The 23,877-nt window shown below is 34.1% G+C and overlaps 1 protein-coding gene across 2 annotated transcripts in view; it reads right to left on the reverse strand.

Moving 5' to 3' along the window:
• MGAT4C (MGAT4 family member C) overlaps nucleotides 1-23,877 on the reverse strand; it is a 792,321-nt gene that overhangs the window by 690,149 nt on the left and 78,295 nt on the right. The window contains exon 2 of one of the 2 annotated variants that reach the window (XM_057487546.1): nucleotides 3,332-3,546. The gene's annotated coding sequence lies outside the window, so the exon portion shown is untranslated. Of the gene's footprint in view, nucleotides 1-3,331; nucleotides 3,933-23,877 lie in introns of those variants that run through there. The other variant, XM_057487547.1, reaches the window with a different exon arrangement.

A 23,877-nucleotide genomic window follows, 5' to 3' on the forward strand; every position in this document is an offset into this window, starting at 1 on the left:
TGTTCCTTGAGGGGTGGATTTGTATGCTTGAACTATTCTCTGCAGTTGGAATTTGAGGCCATTTCACTAGACAAGCCACTGTAGCAAAATAAAATGCAAATTAGAGGGGCAAAGGGCACAGAATAATGAGCAAGAGGATTTACTGTCTTGTCTTCTATTTCCATATCCTTTGGGAGAGGGAAAGTGGGAAAATGAGAGCTAGTTCTATTTTCTTTCTCTGGTAAGTTATGGTTGACAATTTAACTATTTGATCGCCATAGAGAATATAGCCAACTAATTTCTCAAAAGAATCTTAATTTGTAATTTTATCTATGGAAAATAGGTAAATACCTATTTAGTAATAGGTAATGCCTTAGTACTTTTACATAGTTTCAAGCAACAACTACATGGTCAATGCATTATTTTTATTACTAAAACTGCTAGACAAGTGGAGCTATGACAATACACATTGCACACGTGCGCGCACACACACACACACACACACACACACACACACATCCCTGAGGAAAAGTACGAGTCAAGGTGGTTTTCAACTAGAACATGCTGTAAGTGTAACTCTACAATAACCTGTATTCAAAAATAAGTACTGTTTATTGAGCATATATTGTCCACAAACTATGTATTTGTTACTTCATTTACATGATCTCTAAGATCTAAGAAGTAAATACCATTATCACAGCCACAGCTGATTTTATTACTGCTATCATTCTCATCATCATTATTATGCAGCTGATGAGACAGGGGTGTATGTAAGAGATCAATTAACTTATGTAAACTTGCTTAACAGATTTACACCTACTTTGTCTTATCCCCAATCCAATGGTCTGTCTGGAATGACACACTGAAATGTGAAACAGAGTTAAGGGATAATTTGAAAACAGCTGGATGTTCAGTCTGGGATCCCCAGAAAAGTTAAATGCAAAACATTGATGGAATATAGGACATTTCATATCCTCTGTGCATATAAGTAGCCACTAAAGAGCCAGCCTTAATTGCCTTCCTTTGTGGGCACCAATTAGAAGTCCTGAAATATTAATAAACTGGCTGATTTAGGAGAAAATATCACTATGTTATTGCCTCAAAATGTATATTGCTTTGAAACACCAAACATATCATGGGCACTCAGTAAATATTAAATATTTAAAAGCAGCTAATACAAGGAAATTATAGTAATATAGTTTTCAATGAACTCACCCTAAGATGAGGTAAGACCTGGAAGCTGAGCAGATTTTGATAGCGGGGTACATGAATGACCCCTATAGGGAGTCAAGAGATACTAACATGATTGTTAATGAAATATTAATAGGAAACAAGAAAATGTGAATAGGAGGTCAGAGTAGTAAACATCTTTATTGCAATTTGGCAAATAAAAAAGCCCCTCCTAATTTTCACATTTGTTCTATTCATCTAATATCTGAGATGCAACTTATAGGATATATTATTAAGTTACTTATCTTCCCCATGCCCAGCTTGAGGTAAGTATATGTCATTATCTATTGTTTTCACCTTATTTTGAAAGAACATAAAATATGTTCCTTGAAGTTACTCCACTTTTTATTTTCCTACTTGTACCTTCTTTTGCACATAGCCTGAAATTTTCAGAGGAGCCAGTTGTAATAATAATATAACAATAAAAGGATGTTAAGTCTTTTTACCCTGTGGCATTCACAGGTCACTGAATTGTAAAACTGGGACACTCAGGAGTGTGCAGCTTCGGGGAGCATGCTTCTGTAGACTGAGATGAATGCTACAAGTTTTTATTCGGGGGAGAAACTAAACTGGGAGCAAGTTCATATTTTTATTAAGTGAGTAGAGGGAAAGTGTTCCATAAAGGAAAGAAAAAGTTTGCAAAATGGAGGAATCCATAGGGAAACTAATTTAAGCTTCTGTTCCTTCTAAGATTCATGAAAAAAGAAGCACTTTCAAGTGTTCTTTGAGGACACTATTCCCCTCCTTTTCCATTTTTTTTTGCCTTTTACAATCCCTCTGAGGATAAGAGAGAATGCACTTCCAGTTACTACATGGATGACTCAATCCTTCTCCCTCTCCTTTCTTCTTCTAACAGTCTCTCAAATGCTCCAAAGAAATTAGAAAACACATTTCACAAGTGCTCTCATGAAACCCAGCCACCATTTCTTCTCCCGAGCCTGTGATTAACCCACTGATGGGTCCACAAACTCTGGGTTGCAGTTCAAATACAGCAGCAGGTACACCATGCTCCAGGCCAAATATATGTGCTATTCTACCCATTCAAATCATCATTTTCAACATGGAAAAATGTCAACACCATGTGAGCTCTCACTGAGCTGATTCACACAGCCATAAAACACTTAGAAGCATCAAAAGCCCTAATATCACATTTAAAAATTTGTTCTTCAATCTTCATAAATTCACTGTGATTACCAGGTGCTAGCTTTCTAGTCTACACCCCTCACTCACTCTCTGACACAGAATGCCCCCTCTGCACACACACAGCTTTAACTTTTAGGAATTCTGTATATTTCATGCAGAAGTTACTCCTTCCTATTCTAATATATTGTAGGTATAATAAACTAAATTTCAGTTTAGCATAAGGCTGTTTCCATTTGCATTGGTTCAATTAATGTTCAGAAGTTGTCAACTTCTGACATTTTACTTTGCTAAACATTTTTGTGTACTTCAAAGATGTACCAAGGTGTTTTGCTCCCCAGAACAAAGTTGAATAATAATTTTTATGATATGTATATTTAAGTACCACTGTAGAATTAATTTTGGTAAGATTCATCCAAACTCAAAAATAAAGATCTGTAAAGCCAACAAAGTATTCCAATATAATATTCTCATGAAGACTCTTACTAGAGTTTCTTTAAATTAAACCTGTTTATCATTCACATATTCATATTTCAAAAGCATGAACAAAATTAATTAGAGCCTTTGAGACAAAGTTTGTATTGGAGAATATACGGAGACAAAAATTGTGATTCTGTAAAAATTCAGAAATATATAGGGTTAAGTGAGTTTCCAAAGTATGCATTCCTCTTCATTATACGTTGCAGCTACAAAAGAAAATCCTGAAGAGAATTAATATGAACTTATGATAATGCTGCCTGCAGCACGGTTTTGTTTTGGTGTTGCCTGTTTCTGCTGACAATGCAATTCAAACTCTACCGGGCTAATCTTTACTAAAGGAATCTGATTATTCACCTACAAACATGCAGCAATAAAGTGTCATTCTTTAGTCAATACTGTCTACTTAACATCTTTCTCTTTTTTACCGGTTTGGATTCCCAGCTCATTAGATCATCACCTGATAGATAGGAGAGGGTAATGAATTGAGAAAATAACTACGTACCTTCAGAGAAAACCTGCCCGATAACAATAATCCATTAGAAAACTGGCAATGTCCTCTGATCTATTGCCCGCAAAGCTATGACTTGATGGAGAGTTTCATTCCCTGGGCTCAGTTCTCCAGAAGAAAATCAGCACAATTTAAATATTTCTTGGAATGTGACAGCTCTCTAGATCCCCGGTTGCATTCTGTTCCCCAGGGATGGCAATCTGGTGTTCCTGTGTGCACAGAGCAGTGAAGATGAATTGAAAATGCTTGAGATAAATTAGGAATGGCTAAGTTAAAATTGTCTCTGCTCCAGACTCTCTCATCTGCAGTCTGTAAGCCTGTTTTTCTGTGAAAAAGCTAGATGGCAGGCTGCCTCAGTAAGTTCTTCTTAAGCGACACAGAGCATTTTCAATGAAGAAAAATTCTCCCATTATCTAAGCTAATGTGACTGCTGCTAAATCTAGTTTTTAAAGTGTCTACTGGCATGAAATGCATTTTCACTATTGTTTTCTTTCAAACTACACTCTAGAATCCATACTATCATGCTCTATACCTTTCCATTGGAGAGAAACACTTAAAGTTTTCAGCTAACATATTAAATCGTATCCCTTTCTGCAGTTTTAACAATCACTTATGTGTAGGAAATTTCCTCTTTAGGTCCTAAAGCCACTTTATTGCCCTTTATTAGATGTAGATTTTGTTTCAAATTGCAGTACCTCAATATAAAAAGCTGTATGTTTTACTAACAATCACTTATTTTAATGCAGTTCCACATAGAAATGCATCATTTTTAAATGTCAGTTAAAATGCAGAAATTGTATAAAAATAGAAAAGGGGAATGTAGAATTCTTATTTGTGACCATAGAAGTAAATATTGATTTTTCAATATCCTCCTAAAGAAAGTAAGATGTTACAGATTAAACCAAGCTTCATAAAGTATTTCCCTTCTGAATAAAAACAAGCCATTTTTTATCTGTTTATTTCAGTTGAATGATATATTGTGATATGACCATTTTCCCCTGAAGTAGAAATTCTTTCAGAATTTTAACACTAAACTAGATTTGAGACTCAGTACACTTTACATGGTATATTGGCAACACACAAAGCACAGAGGGGTTATCAAAATTTTGTTTCATTTCTTAGATTTTCTATATGAAACAATTTTTACACAATCAAAAAGGATATTTAAAGCATTAGAATCCATGAGTTATTATGTACATTGAAAAAAATTTTCGGCAAAAAAAGCCAATCTTATCTTTCCATAACTTTCCACCAGGCATTCGGTAATCATCTGTGTCCAATTATTTGATCAGTAAACAAATTTTTGCTTCCACGGTAAAAATGGGGCATACACATTGTGAGGGAAGCATAGATCACATAATCACCTGGAACCAACAGAAAAAAATATATTAAAATTTCCATTTTTCCTCTTTCCAGCCGGTAGCTGTAGCCAATCACCTTACTCAGGTAGGAGGAAGGGAAAAGAAACAGTAAAGACAAAAGAGAGACCATAGTATGACCCAGCTGCTCTCCCTTCTCAGAAGTGGCAATACCGTAGCTATTTCTGGGAGGGGAAAAAAACTCAGGAGAGTTGGAAAGAAGCATCCTGGTTGGGAACTATAATTATCTAGAAGGTTTTTAAAGTCCAAGAAAGAAGTAAAGAAGGAGGGGAGAAAAGGGGAGAGGCTATTTATCATTTTCAATTGCCATTTTAAAGTGACAAGAGCCGAGCACTTAAGATACCTAAAGCAGATGAGAAAAGATAAAAGATATCTAATAATTGACAGCTGACAGAAATATCTAACCATACTGCACAAATGAGCCCTGAACATTTCAGTGGATGTAACAGATAATAGATAATTACAGTAGTGAACAAGGCACATGTTTTTAACATTTCAGATGTTTATCTCTACATAGAACCTGCCAACTAACTTGAAACTACCTTACTAACTTTAGAAAAAGATTTTTTAAATGCCCTAACGGATGGACACTCTGATTTCATATTCTCTTCAATTGCACAAATTAAGTTGCAGAAAGGGTTTGTGTTTGATTCGCACTGCCTAGTTGTGATGTGGTCTACACAGAAATTGACTTTTTAATGTCTGCTGCTGTTGTTAAACTTACGGCTCTCTGCAATCTCTATTATAAAATGCTATTTTTTCCCACGTTGTAATTTCAATTAAAATATTTAAAAAAAATAAGTGCATAGCAAGATTAATTTTATCATTCAAAATTCACTTTTAATAGCAATAATCAGAAAGATTTACTTCTTTTGCCATTACATATGACTTTTCAAATCATTCATTTTCTTTTAGTTTGTTTTTTAATAGCTATCGCAGTCCAGAAATGTGGCTAATTTTCCACCAAAATCAGCTCAAATTTATAATTAAAAAAAATTTTAATAACGTATTTATCCTTAATAAGTTATTAGAGTGATTGACCTTAGAACACGGGAGATGGTTGGAAAATGATGAGATTAAAAAATGATAAAATAAACATACATACAGCACCTTGCTTGTAAATAAAAGTCTAGTAAATAGGAAATATTTATGAGCAGTTTAATAAAAACAATTTATATAGGACATCTTTCTAAATTGTCAACACTGCAAGAAGAGAAATATAGACTTAAACTAAAGCATATAGTATTTACCTTAGGAATAAACTTAACCAATGATGTGAAAGACTTCTTCTACTAAAAACTACAAAACATAACTGAGAGAAATTAAAGACACAAATCAATGGAAAGACATCCATGTACATGGATAGGAATACTTAATATGGTTAAGATGTCAATACTACCCAACAAAAACTACAGATTCAGTGCAATCCCAATGGCATTTTTTTTGCAGAAATAGAAAAAGCCATTCTATCATTCATATTGAAACTTAAGGGACCTTTTATAGCCAAAACAATCATGAAAACGAAAATCAAAATTGGAGGGTTTGTGCTTCTTAATTTCAAAATTTACTGTAAAGCCACAGTCATGAAAACAGTGTTGCACTGATGTAAAGACATATAGAGCAGTAGAACATTATAGAGAAAACAGAAATAACTCCTTACATAATAGCATCAAGTGAGTTTTGACAGGTATACCAAGACCATTCAAAAGACTTTTCAACAGATGTTAGGAGAACTAGATGTCCACATGCTAAAGAATGAAGTTTAAACACGTGTCTCATACTATGTACAAAAATTAGCTAAAATGAATCAAAGACCTAAATGTAAGAGCTACAACTATAAAACTCTTTGAAGAAAACATAGGGGGAAGCTTCATGACTTTGGATTAAGCAATAATTTCCTGGATATTACACCAAAAGTATCTACAAGGATATTAAAATAGATAAATAGGACTACATCAAAATTAAAAATTATGTGCTTCTAATGATACAATCAACAGAAATGAAAAGGCAACTCATGGAATGGTAGATAATATTTGTAAGTCATATACCCAATAAGGGGTTGATTATTATCTAGAATATATAAAGAGCTCCTACAACTCAACAACAAAAAAACAAAAATATGCCAAAATTAAGAAATAGGCAGACCTTAACAGACATTTCTCTAAAGAAGGTACACAAATGGTCAATAAACACATGAAAAGATGGTCAACATTATTAATCATTAGAGAAAAGCAAATCAAAACCATAATGAGATCATCTCACACACTGGGAGGACTTACCATCAGAAAAACAGAAAATAACAAATGTTGGTGAGGACACAAAGAAACTTGAACTCTTGTGCACTATTACTAGGAATGTAAAATAGGGCAGCTGCTGTGAAAAACAATATGGTAGACCCTCAATAAACTGAAAATCGAATTATATGATCTAGCAAATTCACTTCTGGGTATATACCCAAAATAACTGCAAAAGACTGAAACAGACAAGTGTGCACCCATGTTCATAGCAGCATTATTCACAATCATCTAAAGGTGGTAGCAATCCAAGTACTAATCAAAGGATGAATGAATAAATAAAATATGGAATACATATAAAATGGGATATTCTTCAGACATAAAAAAGAAGGAAATTCTGACACATGCCACAACACAGATGAATCTTGAAGACATTGCTAAATGAAATAAGCCAGGCACAAAAGGACAAATTTTGTGTGATTCAACTTATACGAGGTACTTAAATTAGTCAAATTCATAGAGACGGAAGTAGAATGGTGGTGGTCAGGGACCGAGGGAGAGAAGAATGAGGAGTTCCTGTATTTGGGAAGATGAAAGGAGTTCTAGACATGAATACTGGTGATGACTGAATAATATGACTATATTAGTACCACTGAACTGTACACTTAAAAATGGGTAAAGTGGTAAATTTTGTGTTATGTGTATTTTACCACAAAAAAAGTTCAAAAGTAAACATTAAGTCATTAATAATCTCTGATGAAAATAATCAGAAGTAAAAAATTCTAAGTATTTTCCTAAGTGCAAAGCAAGCTGTTGTTGGAATAAAATCATTGAACATACATGTTTTCTGTATGACATAATTTGAATGATCTGTAACAACATGTCATGTTTTTTAGTTACAAGACAGCTGCTATTATTTATTACCATTCTTCTTAAAATAATGGGATAAAAACATTAAGTTTCTTGCGTTAAGAATGTAGATGTCTAAACACGTGCTTCTATAACAAAAAGTGCTTTATATTTATTGTAGAAAATACTGTATATAAGGGTTAAAAAGAAGAATAAACTGCATACGTTCCATCACTGGTTAAGACCATATAAATAGAGTGTGACTCTCTCCCTACAATCTCTATTTATTATATGTGTATATATATATATATATATATATATGAGGAATATATATATGTATGCATCTGTATACACACACACACACACACCTACACAAAGAGAATTTCAGTTTTGCAACACAAAACGTGTTCAAGAGACGAGCTGCACTGCAATATGAATGCACTTAACACAACTGGACTTACACTCAAAATGATCAGAATGATCAATTATACGTACTTTATCTCAATTTAAAACTTTAAAATCATGTAAGTATATTTTAAAAGATTCTTTCAGTGAAAGATGAGTTTCAAAAATCATTGCAAAGAATATGTAAGAATATATGAAAAATACAAAAAGTCAATGATAAGCCTTGGAATTCATATTAATACTAGAAATTAAAATCTAGATGAATCTCATTCAATTATTTCCTAAAAGTATATATATTTTTTGCTTACATATATGTAAATTCAAAACAATTTTACCAACTAAAAAAACTTCTTTTTCATTTGTTTCACTCAAGGTAAAATGCTCTTGATAATTATGTTAAAATTTGGCAGCATTTCACGTTATACATTATAACCTTGAATAAAAACCATAAACACAAGTACCTGGTGTATTCAAGAAAGCTGAAATATTAATATATCAAATACTCTACCAGTTGATCCACAATATAAACTCACAAGCAGCTTAAGGCAAAAGACATGTGAGTTTAAATTTCTTTAAACATGAGAACTTTGAAAGAAAATTCAATAGGATTAGCAAAGTATATTTTACTCTTCCAAAATGAATGAGTTTCTTATTTATCCTTTATATTCAAACATGAAAGATAAGAGCTCCAGCCCATTATCTATTCATGAATTATTGCTGATTTCCATAAAAATAGAGTACTTACAAATGGCTTGAGCAAAATTTAGTACTAATTCTAATAAAACTGACATCTTTGATCCAAGAGAGTTGATTTTATTATAAACAATAAACTGTTTTGCCAGGAAATATAAAACCTTAAGCAACTTAAAAGCATTTTCTAATTAATATTAAGCCATTGATGAGATTGGTAGATACAATTTAAGGGCTCTCTTAAGCTCCAGTGCCAGAATAATATTCTTTTTGCAGGTACACAAACTATTAAAGCATTACATTAAAAATATAAAAAAATAAACATCATACTTCCTCATTTAAAATAAGTATATAAGGAAAATTGTGGCAACAAATTTCAAATCCAAATGATCTGATTGCTTCTGGTTTTCAGAATTGCTTGCTGCAATATATGTTATATATGAATGTTTTCATACCTTTTGGGATACAAATAAAGTAGTTTAAATAGTTTATATATATCAAATTTTTAAGTCAGTAATGAAAGACTTTAAATATTTTTAACTCTAAAGTGACAATTACAGCAAATCACTCATATTTGTTGTCCAAACACTTAACACTCTAGTGTAGACCTTAAATATTTTATATTTTTATGATCCATGTTCTTTCATGGATCCAGAAATAATTGAGCCAATTATTAAAGTTTAAAAAATATAAATATATTAAGAGAAAACTGAACTTGATGTGGACAAAATAATGCAATTTCAAATAAAAGGATATCAAGGCCATGCTCAAGACTAAAGAACACATTTGAAATAATTTCCTGTTATTATACAGGGAAGTAATTCTTAAGACTATGCAGAGGTTTTATTTCACTACAGAGAGTAGAAAACATATTCAAGTTATAGACCAATAGCCAACTTCATTGGATCTTCTCTTAAGCTGATGAGAAAGTTAAGTATAATAATCATGAAAATAATATATTCTTCCATTGCCAAATTACTGAGTAGAGAGCTTCTGGTCAACCATTTAATAGTATTTCCTAATTTTTTTGGTTTTGATTATCTTTAGGCTCCAGTGAAATTCAGGAGAAGTACTATCTTCTTAGGTCTTTTAAAATAACATAAATTTAAATTTATGAAAGAACTATAGAGATCATGAGCTTCTTTATTTTTCTTTATTTCCTTATTTGTTGTCTTCTTCAAAATAACCGACAAAAGATCTAAAACCATTTTTAGTACTCATTTCATCATGTCATACTATGCCTTATGCCTTGATTTGTAGAAAAAGCCTGGAAATATCAATATATTTATATGGTTTTATCTAGCCACACAAAAACTTAATTACATCAAACCTCTGTGTTAGATACTCTTGGTAATAAAATAGTGAAGAAAAACGCTAACTTTTCCTGTAAGATCTTGGAAACAATTCAGTCGGAAAGCCTAAAATCAATCATATGAGGAAAAAAAGTATACACGAGGCAAATATAATGTAAGTAAGAGTGTTATAAACAAAGTGCAATTAATTCAAAACATGGATTTGGTAGTAACAAAATATACTGTAGAGCAGCACATTTGATAAGAAGATAAAATAACTTTATGATGACAGTTGGCTATATCTTACTTAAATGAGCAACCTATTCGTCAACCTCAGTAGAGTGGAGAGGCATTACTGTATGTTATGGAAAGTCTCATTCAGTGTTTTGAAAACACACAAGGGAAAGAGAAGTTATTACAATGCCCTAGTTCTCTAGCATGTTTTGCAAATTCAACAGGCTTCAAACAATACACAAAAGCCTTTAAAAAGTCATCAGAAGTTTCCAAATATGACGTTTTCTCTAAGCATCTGTACAAGCAGAAACGCCAGTGACCCTAGAGAACATTTTGCAGTTTGCACAACATTATCTACTATGTATCACAAAGTTGGCTTAATAAAATATGCCAAAGCTGGAATCATGAAATCAAGTCAGTTTCAAAGTCAATTTCAAAACGTATGAAATAACATTTTGGGAAGGAAATCAAGAAGACGCTTTCAAAAGGTAAGAAGTAAGTTTATGCCCTTCAGTTAGGCACTTATCACCATCAGTCCTTCAGTATTATGCATTTTAATTATGGATATGCTGCTAAGTCATCATTCTAAATATTTTAATATGCTTGTAGTAAAATTTAATTATTATACCAACCATTTCCAATTCAATTTTACTGGCAAAATACACCAAACCTATCATTAGTTGGAATTTTCCAAAAGGCCCTAATTAATAATATGCTATAGAACAGTAAATACTTGATCCTAAAAAAATAGTTAAGTAATGTAGTCATAAGAAAAAAATGAGGAAACCACCTTGTAGAAATCTACAGCCTATGTATATTGCCTAATGTTTCATTAATGCATGCAAAAATCTCACAGGATTAAAACTACAAAATCGTCTTCATAATTTTATTAACAAGATGAGAGACTCTGTTTTTAAAATTAATGTTTAAGTAAATTGTTAACATGTTCCCCCTACAGAAACAAGTTTATCATCTACAGTACAATGGTTATATACAGATTCTAATCATTTCCATAATTAGGTCAGTATATTTTCTCTGCTCTCTTTCAGTGAGATTGTTTCATGCATTTGCAGTAGAGTTAGATTGTCACTTTTGCATTTCATCCTGGGATGAATTACCTCCAAGAAAATTTTGTTTGATTACGTTAGGATTCACTCTGTACTATAAAGTTCTATGTGTTTTGGCAAATGTATAGTAACATGAATTAACCATTAAGGAATTATAAAGAATAGCATGTAATTCAACTCTCTCCTTCCCCTTGAAACCCAAAATAACCACAGGAAAAGATGCTCTACATCGCTAATCATCAGAGAAATGCAAATTTAAACCACAATGAGATATCACCCCCACCAGTTAGGATGGCCACCATCCAAAAGACAAACAACAAAAATGTTGGTGAGGATGTGGAGAAAGGGGAACCCTCCTACACTGCTGGGGGGAATGTAAATTAGTTCAACCACTGTGGAAAGCAATATGGAGGTTCCTCAGAAAACTCAAAATAGAGAGACCATTTGACCCAGGAATTCCACTCCTAGGAATTTACCCTAAGAATGCAGCAGCCCAGTTTGAAAAAAACATATGCACCCCTCTGTTTACTGCAGCACTATTTACAATAGCCAAGAAATGGAAGCAACCTAAGTGTCCATCAGGAGATGAATGGATAAAGAAGATGTGATACATATGCACAATGGAATATTTCTCAGTCGTAAGAAGAAAAAAAATCCTACCATTTGCAACAACATGGATGGAGCTAGAGGGTATTATGCTCAGTGAAATAAGTCAGGCAGAGAAAGACAAGTATCAAATGATTTCACTCATCTGTGGAGCATAAGAACAAAGAAAAACCTGAAGGAACAAAACAGCAGCCGACTCACAGAATCCAAGAATGGACTAATAGTTACCAAAGGAAAACTGACTGGGGAGGATGGGTGGGAAGGGAGGGATAATGGGGAAAAGGGGGCATTATAATTAGCACACATAATGTACGAGGGGGGACATGGGACAGGCAGTACAACACAGAGAAGGTATGTAGTGATTCTATAATGTCTTACTACGCTGATGGACAGTGACTGTAATGGGGTATGTGTGGGGATTTGATAGTAGGAGGAGTCTAGTAACCATAATGTTGCTCATGTAATTGTACATTAATGATACCAAAATTTTAAAAAATTACAAATAAAAAAGATTCATCCATGTCTTTTCATGTTCTGACAGCTGATTCTTTTCTATTGTAAGTAATACCCCATTGTATTGATATGCCCCCAGTTTATCCATTCCATAGCTATGGAAGGACAAACTGGTTGCTTCTACCTTGTGTTAATTACAAATAAAGTTTCTGCAATGTTTCACGTGACAGTTTTCACGGGGACATTATTTTTCAAATCAGTTGGATAAACACTTAGAACGGCAATTGCTATACTGCATGGTAAGCTAATGTTTAGCTTTGTAAGAAACTGCAGAACAATCTTCCAAAGTGTCTGTACCATTTGTAGTGCTGCGATCAATGAAAGAGTTTCTGTTCATTGCATCCTCAGCAATAATTTGAATTTTAAGCTTTTCGAATTTTTGCTCTTCTAATAGGTGTATAGTAGGAACTCACTGCTCTTTTGATCTTCAATTCCCTCATGATAAATGCATCGTATGTGCTTATTCACTATCTATGTATGTTCTTTGCTCAAGCATCTTTTCAGATCATTCGCCCATTTTTAAATTAATTATTTGTTTTCTTATTGTGGATTTTAATGATCTTTCCCAGTAAATACCATGTATTCTTATTCTCTTAACAGTGCTTTCTTTATTTAATGTTAATAATAACCTGTCAGTTTTTCTTCCGTGGATAATGCTTTGTTGTTACACATAAAAACCTTATTAATGATCAAAGTTCATTGTAGATTCTCTCCTATACATCCTTATCTCTTCAGACTGCATTTTCTTACCTTGTAATATAATGTAAAATTCAGTTATACCATATTGGGCAATAGGGACTGAAGCAATCAGGCTTTTATTTTAATTTCTATGCTTCTCTACACCTGCCAAAGCTACAAGAGGAACTTTTTCTGCACCTATGGAGATAATCATGTGGTTTTTGTCCTTCTTTTTATTGATGTGGTGGATGATGTTGATGGATTTTCGAATGTTGTACCATCCTTGCATCCCTGGGATGAATCCCACTTGATCATGGTGTATGACCTTCTTGATGTATTTTTTAATTCACTTTGCTAATATTTTGTTGAGTATTTTTGCATTATGTTCATCAGGTGGGTTCTTTGCCTGATTTTGGTATTACAGTGATGCTGGCTTCATAGAATGAGTTTGGAAGTATACCTTCCTGTTCTATTTTTTGGAAAAGTTTAAGGAGAATGGGTGTTATGTCTTCTCTGTATGTTTGATAAAATTCCGAGGTAAATCCATCTGGCCCGGGGGTTTTGCTCTTGGGTAGTTTTTCGATTACCGATTCAATTTCATTTCTGGTAATTGGTCTGTTCAGATTTTCCATTTCTTCCTTGGTCAGTCTGGGAAGTTTGTATTTTTCTAGGAAGTTGTCCGTTTCTTCTAGGTTTTCCAGCTTGTTAGCATATAGATTTTCATAGTATTCTCTAATAATTCTTTGTATTTATATGGGGTCTGTCATAATTTTTCCTTTCTCATTTCTGATTCTGTTTATGCATGTAGATTCTCTTCTTCTCTTAATAAGTCTGGCTAGGGACTTATCTATTTTGTTTATTTTCTCAAATAACCAGATCTTGCTTTCGTTGATTTTTTCTATTGTTTTATTTCTCTCAATTTTATTTATTTCTTCTCTGACCTTTATTATGTCCCTCCTTCTGCTGACTTTGGGCCTCATTTGTTCTTCTTTTTCCAGTTTCAATAATTGTGACTTTAGACTACTCATTTGGTATTAATCTTCCTTCTTTAAATAGGCCTGGATTGCTATATACTCTCCTCTTAGAACTGTCTTCGCTGCATCCCAGAGATGTTGGGGCTTTGTGCTGTTTTTGTCATTTGTCTTCATATATTGCTTTATCTCTGTTTTAATTTGGTCATTGATCCATTGATTATTTAGGAGCATGTTGTTAAGCCTCCATGTGTTTGTGAGCCTTTTTGTTTTCTTTGTACAATTTATTTCTAGTTTTATACCTTTGTGATCTGAGAAGTTGGTTGGTAGAATTTCAATCTTTGAATTTACTGAGGCTCCCTTTGTGGCCTAGTATGTGGTCCATTCTGGAAAATGTTCCATGTGCACTTGATAAGGATGTGTATCCTGCTGCTTTTGGGTGTAGAGTTCTGTAGATGTCTATTAGGTCCTTCTGTTCTAGTGTGTTTTTCAGTGCCTCTGTGTCCTTACTTACTTTCTGTCTGGTGGATCTGTCCTTTGGAGTGAGTCGTGTGTTGAAGTCTCCTAAAATGAATGCATTGCCTTCTATTTCCTCCTTTCATTGTGTTAGTATTTGTTTCACATATGTTGGTGCTCCTGTGTTGGGTGCATAGATATTTATAATGGTTATATCCTTTTGTTGGACTGCCCTTTTTTCATTCTGTAATGGCCTTCTTTATCTCTTGTTACTTTGTTTTGAAGTCCATTTTGTCTGATACAAGTACTACAACACTTGCTTTTTCCTCCCTATGTTTGCATGAAATATCTTTTTCCATCCCTTCACTTCTAGTCTGTGTATGTCTTTGGGTTTGAGGTAAGTCTCTTGTCAATAGCATATAGGTGGGTCTTGCTTTTTTATCTATTCTGTTACCCTGTGTCTTTTGATTGGTGAATTCAGTCCATTTACATTTAGGGTGACTTTTGAAAGATATGTACTTATTGCCATTGTAGGCTTTGGATTTGTGGTTACCAAAGGTTCAAGGGTAGCTTCTTTACTATCTAACCATCTAATTTAACTCTCTTAGTAAGCTGTTATAAACACAGTGTGATGATTCTTTATTTCTCTCCCTTCTTATTCTTCCTCCTCCATTCTTTATATGTTAGGTGTTTTATTCTGTACTCTTTTGTGTTTCCTTTGACTGCTTTTGTGGATAGTTGATTTTATTTTTTGCCTTTAGTTTGTATTCTGTTGGTCTACTTTCTTTGGTGTGATTTTATGTTCTCTGGTGACATCTATTTAGCCTTAGGACTGATTCCATCTAGAGAAGTCCCTTTAAAATACCCTGTAAATGTCGTTTGTGGGCAGGAAATTCCCTCAAATTTTGCTTGTCTGGAAATTGTTTAATCCATCCTTCAAATTTAAATGATAATCATGCTGGATACAGTATTCTTGGTTCAAGGCCCTTCTGTTTCATTGAATTAAATATATCATGCCATTCTCTTCTGGCCTGTAATGTTTCTGTTGAGAAGTCTGATGATAGCCTAATGGGTTTTCCTTTGTAGGTGACCATTTTTCTCTCTCTGGCTGCCTATAATAATCTGTCCTTGTCTTTGATCTTTGCCATTTTAATTATTATATATCTTGGTGTTGTCCTCCTTGGGTCCCTTATGTTGGGAAATGTTGGCTTCCATGGTCTGAGAGACTGTTTCCTTCCCTAACTTGGGGAAGTTTTCAGCAATTATTTCTTCAAAGACACTTTCTATCCCTTTCTCTCTCTTCTTCTTCCTCTGGTACCCCTATAATGCAAATATTGTTCTGTTTGAATTGTTCACACAGTTCTCTTAATATTCTTTCATCCCTAGAGATCCTTTTATCTCTCTCTGCCTCAGCTTCTCTGTATTCCTCTTCTCTGATTTCTATTCCATTAACAGTCTCTTGCACCTCATCCAGTCTGCTCTTAAGACCTTCTATTGCTTGTTTCATTTCTGTGACCTCCCTCCAGACTTCATCCCTTATCTCTTGCATATTTTTCTGCAGGTCCATCAGCATGGTTATGACTTTTATTTTGAATTCTTTTTCAGGAAGATTGGTTATATCTATCTCACCAGGCCCTCTCTGTGGGGTCGTCTGAGTGATTTTTGACTGGACCAGATTCTTCTGCCTTCTCATGGCAATTGAAGTGGTCACAGCCAGGGGGTGCATGTGTCATCTGGGAAAACAAAGTCCCTTCCTGCTTGCTGGTCACCTTGCCCTTCTCTGCTGCCTGTGTCAGTTACCCACAAACAGGGAGCAGTCTCTGGGATAATCTCCTGAGCTGCTGTGGGTGGGGCAGCTCTCGGGATAGCCTAAGACCCTGCGGTCAGTCGCAAATGCACCAGGTGTTTTCTTCTGCAAGAATGGCACCCCTTCATGCCTTCCAGACCTTGCTCCAGCTTTCACTGCCTGTGCCTGTTACCCGCACACTGGGATAATCTCCTGAGCTGCCGTGGGCGGGGTGGCTCTCAGGATAGCCTAGGGCCCTTTGTGGGGTGGCAGATGCACCAAATGTGAGTTTGGTGCCCCTTCATGCCTTCCATACCTTGCTCCTGCTTTCTCTGTCTGTACCTGGCTGTTGCACGCTGGGAGAAGACTCTGTGTGGTTGCTGTTGGCAGGGCTGTTCTCTGGCTGCTCCACAGCTGTGGTGGTTCATTCGGTTTTCTTGTAGGGCTGGCCAGGGTAAATGAATGGCAGGCTGCTTATCGCCTTGAAGGGCTTCAGGGCTGCATTACCCCCCAGGGGGTGAGAGCACCTGAAGTTCCTTAAGATTCCCAGCCTGCTGGGCTGAGTGTGCAGGGACGATTTTGTCTATCTGTTAAACCCTTGTCCCTTGAAGACTTTTAAAAAGCGCCCGCTTTTCTTTTGTCCCAGGGGAACCATTTGTGGGGACCTGCCTGCAGTCTCTATCTCGGATTTTACTTTTCCATTTCTCTAATAGCCAGTACACCATTCAGTGTGTGTCTGTGCTCCCAGTGCAGATTACTAGGGCTGGTTATTTATTAGTCCTGTGCTTCCACTCCCTCCCCACCCTGATTCTTTTCCTCCTGCTTGTGAGTTGGGGTGAGGGGAGCATTCAGGTCCTGCTGGGTCACGGCTTTGTATCTTACCCTTTCCATGAGTTGCTGAGTTCTCACAGATGTACATGTAGCCTGGCTATTGTACTGCATCTTCTGGTCTCTCTTTTAGGAATAGTTGTATTTGTTGTATTTTCAAAAATATATATGGTTTTGGGGGGGTGATTTCTGCCACCCTACTCTTGCCACCATCTTGAGCCACTCCCTACAAGAGGATCTTTCCTGGCTATCCACCATGAGAACCTGGTGGAATTCCTGGAGGTAAAACCCCCAAAGAGCCCCTGCCAATAACTGTGGTCCCCAGGTGTTCCTCTCCCTCTAGCTAGTCTACACTCAGTTTCCAAGAGTTCATCAAAAATTGTCATGGAAGATTACAACTACTGATAGCCTCTGTCTGGCTGCTGCTCCAGGTAAACAGATTTTGGTTGTAATTCTTGGTACTTACTCTCCAGATTTTGGGGTAATGGTTTGCTCTGCAACCCCAGTTATTGATGGGTCAAAGAAATCTGTTTTTATTTTTTCCATTTTGTCATTGTTTTAAGGACAGAAATGACAATTTTTAATCATGTTGATATTGGAGTTGAAACCTGAAGTTATTTTTCTTTAAATCACTGGTCACTAAATACATGTTTCACTTCTCAGGGTTTAGAATACTTGCTAGAATGTGGTGTCAGAGTACAGTCATTCTTTATGAGAATTTTCAAAGTATGACAAAATATAAAACAAATGGATTATAAGAGGTGAAATAATAATACAAGAGAGGGATGGTTACAAATTCTAGTAATTTGTCTAGCTGTTAAGCCCTTGTCCTTGAAGACTTTTAAAATGGGCCTGCTTTTCTTTTGTCCCAGGGGAACCATTTCTGGGGACCTGCCTGCAGTCTCTATCTCATATTTTACTTTTCCATTTCTCTAATATCCAGTACACCATTCAGTGTGTGTCTGTGCTCCTGGTGCAGATTACTAGGGCTGATTTGAATTTACAAGGACCTTATTATATTTGATATTTTTTTCTATGCATTGTATCTTATACTCTTTTAATGAAAACTTATTTCTATTTTATTTTCCTTTTTTTATATTGTTGTATATAAAATATTCCTTCATATACAAATCTACATATATACTATAAATATCTGCTAAAAAAATTAAATACAATGCAGAAAGTGTGGTCATTTTTAGGAAAATCAGATGGAACTATCAGACATGCATGTTTTCCACCCTTCACTTGAAATGTACTTTGGATACAAATCCTTTATCAGGTATGCAAAGGCATAGTCAGAAACAGCCAGCAACGACAGGCACTAGGACAGTACACAGTCAGTGCATATTATAAAATCATGAAATACTCTAATGTTATTTTCTAAATCCTCACCAACAGTGAAAATAATGGTAAACAGAAAGGGTCTCAAGTAATAAGATGCTGTTCACTAAATTTCCTGTCTCATATCATGATTCACCATTTAATATGTAATGGGTAATAACTATATCCTGTGTATTAGGTTATGCACAGAGGATACAGCATTAAATAAGAGAACTGGCCCCAGCTCATGCAGCATTTACAGTTCAGTGTATACACATGCTCTTCTCATCTAACACTGGCCTTCTTCAAATTGAAGTTCTTTGTGTATAATTAATTTCTGACATCCAGTCATTCTGGGGAAGAAATGTGAGAGTTATGTCAACCTTTTCTGCAGTCTACCTTTCCATGAGGGTGCATAAAGGTTTTGGAGCAAAGATGTTGAGTTCTTAAATGGCTAAGGCAAACAATAAGCCAATTTTTTTGTGTTTACAAAGATCATGTTTTCACTAATAAGGCATGCCACACCCCAAATAAACAAGAAAATTCACTATCATGACTGAAGCAAGTGGAAAGAGATGTTTACACTCCAATGGTATCCCCTGCATCTGGTTTTGTCTTGTCACACACTATACACATAAAAGAATTTTGTCCTGAGGATTTTCTGCTGGCCTCTTGGCACTCAAGAGGGATGCAGCACCTAATGCATTGAAATAATGATATTTTTGGAGTTTGAAACTGAGGAGCAATTGCCAGTGACAAATTTTAGTGAACTAAAGCATTTGGAATGAAGCAAATTCAAATAGACCAAATGACAACCTTCAGTTAAGATGGAAAGAGGGGTTTCCAAACGGGGAGAAGATGGGTTAGCCTGCAATAATTTCTCCCTATTCACCTGTTTGTCACCTCCAGCTTGAATATATGTATGTTTTAAAGGAGTTAAAGAGGAGTAAACAATAACTAATCCTCATTCATTTTTCACACTTATTCTGAACCAGCTGTATAATAATCTTTAAATCCTTGACATTACTTGAATTTGCAGTTTAATTAGCACAACACTCAGGGATGAATATTAGAGGTCTTTGATCTCTTATCTCATACCACTTTTCAAATTACATCTTTTAATGCCATAATTTTTAATAAAAATCCATTAAGCGTAATGCTTATCATTTATACAAAAATATTTTTAAAAGTATATCTTTTTTACAATTTCACCAGAATTCTCATTCAAAATTTGATGTTGTGCTGCTCAACAAAAGATCTTTTCATTGAAAATGTATTGCATGTGTTATTTTTGAAAATATACATGAGCATATCAAGTTTGCTTTTAAATGATTACCATTTTAAATATAAAGGGATTTTCACAGATTTTACATATTTTCACAGGTCATAAGAGTATGAAACTTCTTGAAAGGTTTTAAGATGGCATTCCAGAGATAATTGTTTCTAGTAAATACTAGATTTTACTTAGAAAGAGCTTTAGAATTGTATGTTTCTTGAATGAAAGAGAGTAACTACCAATATCATATGTACATGGGTGGGGTACAGTTTGTATATACATATACAGAATATATAATTATGTGATATATGAAATTTGGTCTATGACTTCAGTGTCCATCTCTAATTTATTATATGTATGAAGTGTGTGTGTGTGTGTGTGTGTGTGTATATATATAGTTTATATAAATATAAATATAATTTATATAAATGAAATTCTAAGGAGATTCTAATTACTTCAGTGAATAAAAATACTCTCATATACATTAAAATAATGTCAAAAACTATTTTTATCACTCACATTGCAACTGACAAAGAACTTTCTATCAGATATAATGTTAATTTTTCCTGGTAGGTTTAACATATTTTAATTCATCACTCTCATTTCAAATTAATTGTTGCATTGTGTTTGTTGTTATGTATTTTTCCAAGTATACCTCTGCTATTAAAAACTAAATATTGTCTCTTTTACAATCTGGCTCATTGATTTTAAAGGATATGTTAAGTTGCATCAAATACTTAGCTCTCACATTGTCACTCTTTATAAAATTATGAAGCTTTCTCCCTTAGGAATACACTTTAATTAAGACCATTTAAAAAGTGCGTGTTTATGAGGGAGATCCTAATAAACACTATGCTTGATTCTGCCTTATGGAGATATTTTTCTACTTCCTACTTATGAGGAAAGGCTGGATTGCTCTTCTGCCCTCGGTCTTTATATACAGAGGGCAACAAACTGCTTTTGCTACAAGGGCTTCTAAAAGCTTAGAGAAAAAGAGAAATACCAGGTGAGAAGCGTGGTGCTGCAAAACAGGATTCACAGAGTAACAGAGATATTCTGTGTCTAAAAGCTGCTTTGAACAGGTTGCACCCTGTGAAAACACTCCTTTATTAAACACGGTTATAGCAAAATTTAGTACATTTTCACAACAAAAAGTACTGGAAGTGACACCAAAATGCTAAATTCAATCATGCAAATCCTTTTACTATACTCTGCATGCTGATTGGAGCCTGATCCTGCTACAGCTCTGTGAGGAAGCAGCCACACAGAAGGGAGCCAGGATACAGTGAGAGCCTTATATTCTCCACTAGTGAAATGGCACATAGTTCTACATTTCTTAAGAGTTCTCATATGGCACAGCAGAGATATAGCATGTTTTCTAACAATTATTAACCATGTATCAATCAAAGAAAATGACATTGATGGACCATGTAGGTACGTGGAGGCACTCATTCTCATGCTCAATAGTTGTACTAGTCAAGTCACATTATCCCTTAGCACTTGTAGAATAATTTTATTGGTAGAACATGTAATATTTTGAAAATTGTTTCCTATATCCACCCCCACAATTGTTATCCACAAATCCCAGATCGCTTCTTTCCTGACAGTCAGCGTGTCATGTGTTCTGTGGGAGTTCATATAGCAGTTTCCTCAATGTGTTAGTCCATCTGATTTATCTTGCTTCCATTTCTAGTAATGTCTCTACAACCCATGTCAGATTTTTAATCGCAAATCTATTCATTTTCATAGAGCATTCCTAGCTAAACTTACATCTTTCAGACAATTTCACTAAAAAAAAATATGAATGTGCTAGAGGAATTCATACTAGATATCCATAACCAACACATATGAATAATAATAATCACATTTTCAAAGTTACAATGAGTATATGTATATAATTAAAACTAAGATCTCTTTAATTAAAATAACATCTTTCTATGTCTTATGGAAAATAACACATATATGGAACTCTAGATTAATAATATGATTACATGATGATAATTATTAAAAGTGCTTTTTGCTCAGAGGCTAGTATACCTAATTATTTTAATTTTTAAATTTTGAGGCATTTTGTATTTGCAATTATATTTTGCACTGAATTATATATGCCTTTATAGCAATATACAAAAATAGTCCTTGACTTAGTATACACCAATAAATATAAATAAGTAAAAAAGAACAAAAAGATGTTTATATAAAATCACATATTTGTATAAATTTTATTTGACATAAATATACTTATGTTTATGTTCTATTTAATACTACATGTTTATATTAAATATCCATTTGAAGACAAAATATCGATATATGAATGTATAAGTATATTAGTAATTTATGTAAATAAGTATGATTTATTTAAATTATGTAACTATATATTTATGTAAGCAATACATATTATTGTATGAAACAATTACCAAATAATTCGCTATTTGCTAAGTATTTGGTAATTAATAATTCTTTATTTTATAATTAATTTTTTTAATGATATATAGCAAATGTATAAAGAATATATGAAAATGTATATATACAATTAAAAGAAATGTACTAAAATAAAGCATTATGAAAGTTGCCAGAGGGTGGTATCCAAGTCAAGAAAGAGCTATTCAAGTTTAGCGATATGGCAAATGCAAATGTGCTATATACCCCCACACACACACACACAGACACACACTCATGTCTCTGGTGCAGAGGTATAGGGGGTTCTCTGCGTTAAATACCTAGCAGTGGAGTTCCTAGGTTTTAAGGTATGTTCAATTTTCCAAAGTTATTCCAACTAACACTCTACCTGTAGTGACTGAGAGCCCTTGTTACTACATAGTGATAACTATTAAAAGTGCCTTTGGCTCAGAAACTAATGTATCTAATTATTTTAATTTTTAAATTTTGAGGCATAATGGTTTTAGCCATTACCAACCCATTTTCTAAAAGATTTTCATCTGGTAAACATGAAACACAGCCTTCTTTAAAAACAAGATTTACTCTACATTAACCAGAATATTGATAATCTGTCTTCATCTGTTTCTCTCCCTCACCATCTCCTCCTCTCCCTCTATCTTTCTATCAGAGCTGATAGGCAATTTGTGCTTTCTCCTTTCTGAAATTCTTTTTTTTCCTTTTTACTCTTTCTCTAATAACTGGTCTTTTAACAGTTAAATATATTCAAATGGAATTTGTGGTGTTTCTTTTTTTAATTGACAGTTTTTTAATAGCCATTTGTAATGCTCATGTTGGATAATTTATCAATATTTTCTTATGTTTATTTTTATCCTGTATAAGAGAGATCATGAATATGGGTTCTTGTATTTATTTTGGACATTTAATATACTTATATATTTACAAATTTTCTTTGAATTTTTAAATGTTGATGTTGTGAGGTAAGGATTCAATTCCATTTTTTTCCCATGCAGTCACCAGATACTTGAAGCAACAAAAAGGAAATAGTCCTTGTTATTCTGCTCAAATACACCTCTGTCTTATTAAGTACCCATAAGGGTACTGTTTTAGGTGTCTCTCAGCTATTTTGGGGCATTTGTATTTGTATTAAAATTTTAGAAATGCCGTATCAAATACTACCACAAATATTTCTGATTTTAATGGGACTGCCCTGGAGCTACAGATCAATTTGGGGAGAATTAAAATCTTCCCTAATATTAAGCTTTTTGATCTACAAATGGCATATCTGTATACTTAGGAATTATCTTCTTCAATATTTTTTAGGAAATCTTAAAATATTATCCTTACAGATTTTGCACATTTTTTGTTTATTCCTTATCACCATAATTTACTATTACTTTGTATCATATGAGGGAAATAGTAGTTATGCCTGAAAATAGGCATGTCTCTTCCCCTTAATTGAAATTCTTATGGGTATTGACGCAATAGTTGGGTTGTTTTGGGGTTTTGTGTTTTGTATAGGCCTTTCATGTCCATCTTCAATTCTTCTAGCGGCTGAATTC

This window comes from Manis pentadactyla, chromosome 10 (genome assembly GCF_030020395.1).
Source record: "Manis pentadactyla isolate mManPen7 chromosome 10, mManPen7.hap1, whole genome shotgun sequence".
Taxonomy (NCBI): Eukaryota; Metazoa; Chordata; class Mammalia; order Pholidota; family Manidae; genus Manis; species Manis pentadactyla.